The sequence below is a fragment of the Pinus tabuliformis genome, chromosome 8, assembly GCF_031772625.1.
Source record: "Pinus tabuliformis cultivar Carrire ecotype Pingquan chromosome 8, CPIR1, whole genome shotgun sequence".
NCBI classification, from domain to species: domain Eukaryota; kingdom Viridiplantae; phylum Streptophyta; class Pinopsida; order Pinales; family Pinaceae; genus Pinus; species Pinus tabuliformis.
This window is the reverse complement of record NC_142294.1, coordinates 409994000-409999806: the sequence shown is the minus strand read 5'-3', so window position 1 is coordinate 409999806 and position 5807 is coordinate 409994000. Positions and strand designations below refer to the sequence as shown.

General features: G+C 37.1%; 1 pseudogene; it reads right to left on the bottom strand.

The window, feature by feature from the left end:
- Positions 1 to 1757: 1757 nt before the first annotated feature.
- On the bottom strand, positions 1758 to 4863 carry LOC149235793 (serine/threonine protein phosphatase 2A 57 kDa regulatory subunit B' beta isoform-like; annotated as a pseudogene).
- Positions 4864 to 5807: the final 944 nt, after the last annotated feature.

Here is a 5807-nt window from a genome sequence, read left to right as displayed (position 1 = left end):
TTCCAACTGCATGTAATTTAGCTTCCTCTTCTTTGAAAGCAAGCTTGTGATCGTCCATAAATTTGACAATCTTTCTCCTTTTCCTTCTTCACCTCGCTTGTTACAACCTGAAGACTAATCAGATTCGAGAGAAACTGCCCGGCCAAAGTCAACATTCATAGATCCCGGGCACAATGGATTGAATATCTAGACAGTAAGAATATAGAAAGATCATAGTATCTTAGCCCAGAGAGCTCTGGCATAATAGGCAACCTAGCTTACTAGCTTACAAGTTCAAGTTCAAACTTCTTCTATGAAAAGTCATGTCAACGTATCAATGCAAATTCTAGTTGGTTAGAATATGGCTTTCACAAGACTAGCACAGAGAAGATGCAAGTTCAACCTGCTGCCATGCATAGCATTTCCAGGACTTATCCATGGCTCCAATCTATATGGCACCATTGTGATGAAAACTAGGCCCCCGGAGATCGGGTTCAACCCAACAGGTTATGCCAATCCCAGTGCAGACGTAGATATGCATATACAAGTGCAAACATAGTAGCAACTAAGTTGTTCCAAGGTGTAGAGCCATAGAATCTAAAATGCCGTAGGGCTTATAGATCTAGGAGGAGCGAGCTGAGCCTCCAGAGTCCCAGGTCCAATGCACTTTGGTTGTTGAACCAGAGACGTGATATGCTAAAAATTTGAGAACAGCGTGTGTACTAGAATACTAAAGTTCAGTTGTGAACCTTCCACAGTTCCGACGAAGGCATTGCAGCTAGAATCCACTGTAGTAAGCACCAGTTTTGTCCCGTCCAACAAATTCTCGTTGCTGTTCACATCATTCACCATCAATTCTATAGCCGTCTTTGCCAAGGAGGCCTTCTATTCCCAAAATCCCTGACATTTGCATCATCATCTGTGTAATAACTCAGACTTAATACAGAGAATGCTACAAACAAAACGACGAAATAATCCTAGTAATGCAGGAAATCTAGACACAAAAATGTCAGGGCAGACAAGCTGAAACAACTGTTGTTGTTGCGGTTGCGATTTTTATAAGCTAGTGTTTTTACAGTGTTTATTTTCTCTTACCACATGGTCGTATTCTTCAGAAACATGAAGACATGTTTCATTTTCATGCAACATGTTTCATTTTCATTTTCTATGAGCATGCCACGTTTCATTTTCAGTACCTTTCATGTGATCCTACTAGGCCGTCGGTTCAACGTCTTGCATACGATGTGTAATCCGTTATCGTGGAAGACTCACATTGGCGGGCTAAGCGGGTTGTTTACACCTGTGATGGCGCCACCACTTGCAGCTGTCGTAAGCCCACTATAAACATGTGCTCTTATCACTTCCAGAAACTCCTAATAGAAATAGCAATACAAGCTGGGATTTAAGTCTAAAATAATTAAGTCTTACCATTATTTTTTTAATTCGTCATTAATAAGATAAAATGTCATTATAATCTAGAAATAACAATTTATTTATACATTTGCAATCGGAGGAATCACAATTATATTTATATATTTGCAATCGGCTTTGTCAAGTGAAAAGAGAGTAGTGGCATAACATTAAGAACCATTTAAAAATGAGAAATCTCAATTTGTCACTATTTCTTATCAACCCACAATATCAATTAAAAAAATGAGAAATATCAATTTTGCAATGTTTCTTATCAATCCACAATATCAATCATAAGTTACATAATACCAAGCAATAACACGTACATATGTAAAAATAAAACAACCTACATAAATTCAATTACAAACCTAGAAATGTGAGCAATTGTGGCAGCAGCCTATGTGCCGAAACAGAGGTACCGTGAAACACTGGAATTTGGAAGATTGCGCTATTTCCAAAACTTCCTCCCGTTGTCCCAAGAACAAAACTTCCTTTTGGCTGTTTGTGACAGGCCAATACCTTAGTAGACCCCTAATAATAGTATCCACTAATGTGAAATCATTTTCCACAAACTGAGTGATACAGTGTGATAGTTGTTGATGATAGAGAGCAAGGCATTTAGGCTATGCCGACGCAAAAGAGCTCTGCTTAAAAAGAGTTTATGTTCCTCTTTTAGAGGTGATGCAAAACCATTTATTATGCTACCCAGAATTTCCAACAGCTCACTAATGCCATTGTGTCTCTTAGTTTCATAAATAAATCGATAGAATATGTTGTTAATTGCTATAAATGGTCGATGCATCATATATTTTCCATAAATGCGATGCAATATAATTTTTGCATACTCTCTCTCTCTAGGGTCTTCAGAATCAAATAGGTTGAGAAATTGTTGTACAAAGAAGCGGTCTATATACCTCTTGGCTAATCTGGGATCTGTATCTGCAGAAATTATATATCGCAGCAAGAGTTCATACACTATCTGCAAATGTGGCCATGCAGGATCCATACAGGGATCTTCTTCTTCCCGGTCAAATTTGTCCAATCCTGTACTTTCATGGCAAGCTGGAGGCAAGGAATGAAAAAGATTTGAAGCAAACATTTGGCAATCTCCCCCTGAACTCTTTCTGTGAGTGTGCCTGCTCCATACTGAACATAGTCAACAAGCTCCAGTAAGGTTTTCCGCTTGAACTCTTTGTCTGCAATATTTTCTTTAAGGTTTGAGAAATCATATTTGAGACAACAAAGATTCAATTTTTTAATCAAGATCCTGTCTTTCAAACCAAGGAACATCTCTCAACAATGGTAAATTTGCAGTGGGGCTTAGACTACCATTGGCAGAATGATCAGATTCAGCATTAATCACATCATTCTCTTTGATTGGAGATGTCAACGGGGTAAGTACAGAGTTCAGTGCCAGGAAATCCTTCACAAGCTGACAAATCTCAGCTCAGAAGCATATACCACTAACACAATATTCAACAACAAGCTTCAACAACTGATCATTATATGGTTTTGTTTTGCCTCGGTTGTAGACATGGGGATCTTTCTCTTCATTCGAAAGCCACTGCTTTTTTCTCTGTCTCGTGTATCCTTAGAACCAATTTAGAAGCATATAAATTTCACTAAAAAACCAAGGAAAAGGTCATCCACAAGTCTATTGTGCCAATTAAGGCGATGCTGCAACATCTGTTGAAGTTTTGGGCTTCCAAAAAGTACCAGCAGGACAGATAAAGCCAAACAATTTTAAGTTGAAAACACAAAGGGGCAAATCATAAAGCTAACAAAGAAGGCAAGAAATTCGTGAAATTCGGGCCCCTCATTCTCTCTACTTCGGCTCCAAGCTCGTCTTAGTCATCTCTTCTGATGATATGGCAAGGGAGTTTATGAAGACTCATGATTTTCTTTTTGCCAGCAGACCTCCATCAATTGCAGGTAATTACTTGTTGTATAATTATTCGGACGTAGGCTCTGCTCCATATGGCCCTTGCTCCATATGGCCCTTAGAGGAGGCAAATGCGTAAGCTCTGTGTTTTACAAATGCTGAGCTCCAAAAGAGCAATAGAGCAAGCAACATGAACATATATATGAGCTATAAATTCCTCCTGCCAAGTCTACTAAGAAACTCCTAATCGTCTTGCTAGGTCTAGTTCTAATATTTTTCGTCCAACCCTAGGCAGGGACTAGCTGCCTTGCAGCTTCTCTTGTTTTCAAATATAAAAGTCCATTGGAAAAACTTTCACCCACCTTTGGACATAGAAAATTCATTTGATAAAATTTCTTTATAAAAAAAAATTATATATCCTAAAAATATGTAAAGGGTTCATCTGAAATGTTGAAAGTCTAAAAAATCAACAATATTAAAAAAATATATATATAATAATAATAATAATAATAATAATAATAATAATAATGTCTTTAACTATAAAAATCTACATGCTAGGAACATATAGTATCTAGGAATGATAATATGTTAGCGTAGTTCTTACGCCTGCGTAATGCTGTAAATTATCGCCAGAGCCATCAATTCCCGCACTGATGGGCTGATTAGCCAGGGCTCCTAAAAGGGCATCAAGGCTATTATTCACATACTCGTACCCATCGATCGATGCAACGTTGTGACTCGACTGAACATGAACATGTAGCAGCAGACAATCAGGAAATACAACTTTGTGATTCAACATGAACATGGTAACTTGCAGCAGCAGAAAAGAGAAGTCAAATAAGTTAAATGATAAGATGCTCAAATGTTCCTTAAATCTACCCTAAATCAAATTTAGATTTCAGTAGAATAAAATACTTCATTGATTTCACATTCTCCGTCTTCGCCCTTATAAGGGTAATCTGCTTCTGAATCAATTCCCCCAGCAGACATAATATATTCAAATGCGGGAGGCATATCTCCCCTTCGCAACCGCTGTTTACAGTCGATAAGCTCTTGGTCGGAAAGGAAAACAAGATTGCCAGTCACGATTTGGTTGATGCCTTCTACTGCTCCAGTTGTGACAAAAGCCCAACAGCTGCCTGGATAATATATGACACACCCTCAAATTTGAAACATTAAAGCTTTTTACATTTCATGGATAAAGTTAACTTTAACTGATATTAGCTACACTATCAGCTTTGAGCCTTCTTGAAATTAATTTATGTTTCACATGTCAACAAACTCATCACATTCGCCTTGATCTTTCACATGGGTCACTGCACCTTTCTCCCTCCAATCTATAGGCTGGGACACATCACTACGGTTTTCGAATTTGAATTTCTTGCCATAACTTCCAGGCTGGCTTCGTTAGTTCTTAGGTATCTTGATTTGAACTCGTCATTACTCATGTCTGCAAATTTGGTAAGACCAAGCCAGTAGCTCAGGTTCTTCTGGTTAACTTCATCTATATATCTCAGTTGTCTCTGAAAATCCGGTATCTCTGTTGCTTCTCCTCTTCTAATGTATACACCTTGTTGTGCTTGGCGCGCCATGATTCATAGAGACTCACAGTTCTTTCCTCACTGAGAAGATCCTCAGGGGAGTATCCAAAATCCCTTGCAGATGTCAAGGCGATGAGTATCAAGCAGGCAAAGAGGAATGCAGGGAGACATGTGTAAGCCATCTGAAACCAAAATCAGAAACAGGTTGCTTAGTTAGTTAGCCAAAGTTGAACTGAAAATAAAATTAATTCTCTTTTAGAACCAATGTGGGTTGACAGAATTGACCTGCCTGATATCAATCTGTATGTCGCAAACTGACGATGAAAGGATGAGTGATGGATGGATATAAATAGAGAGCCTCTAACACAGTAAAAACATAATTACAATAAATGATATCAGAGAAGATAAGCCACATCACAACACCTGTATAAGGCAAACGTGTAGGATAGAAATCTGGATAAGAAGATCAACGTTCACTAAATAGTTATCTTAATTATCATTTTTATTATAATAGGAATAAGTTACGTTAAATTAAAAATAAATAGTCATGGAAATGGAAATAAGAAAATATTTTATTATTACCCAAGTATCTTGGATATATTATTCATTAATATGAATTCCAATCTTCAAGTTCTCTAATTCTAACTTATTCCTTTTCTTATAATACATTGAATCTTCTCCCTTAAAGAAAGTGAAATACAACAACAAACCACAATCTTATGCAGTGAAAATACAATCTAAAAATAGAAATAGAAATAAGATTTGGAGGGGAAATAGAATCTAACATTGAGTCTTCTCCGTTACAGAAAGTGAAATACAACGACAAACCACAATTTTATGCCGTGAAAATAGAATCTACAAATAGAATAAGATTTGGAGTGGAAATAGAATCTAATAATAGAAATAAGATTTAGTTCCATATTAGGTGGAAAGTAGTAAAATTAAGTAAGATTGCCGGACCAAAATATGAATGAATATAAGATATAGTTTCATAT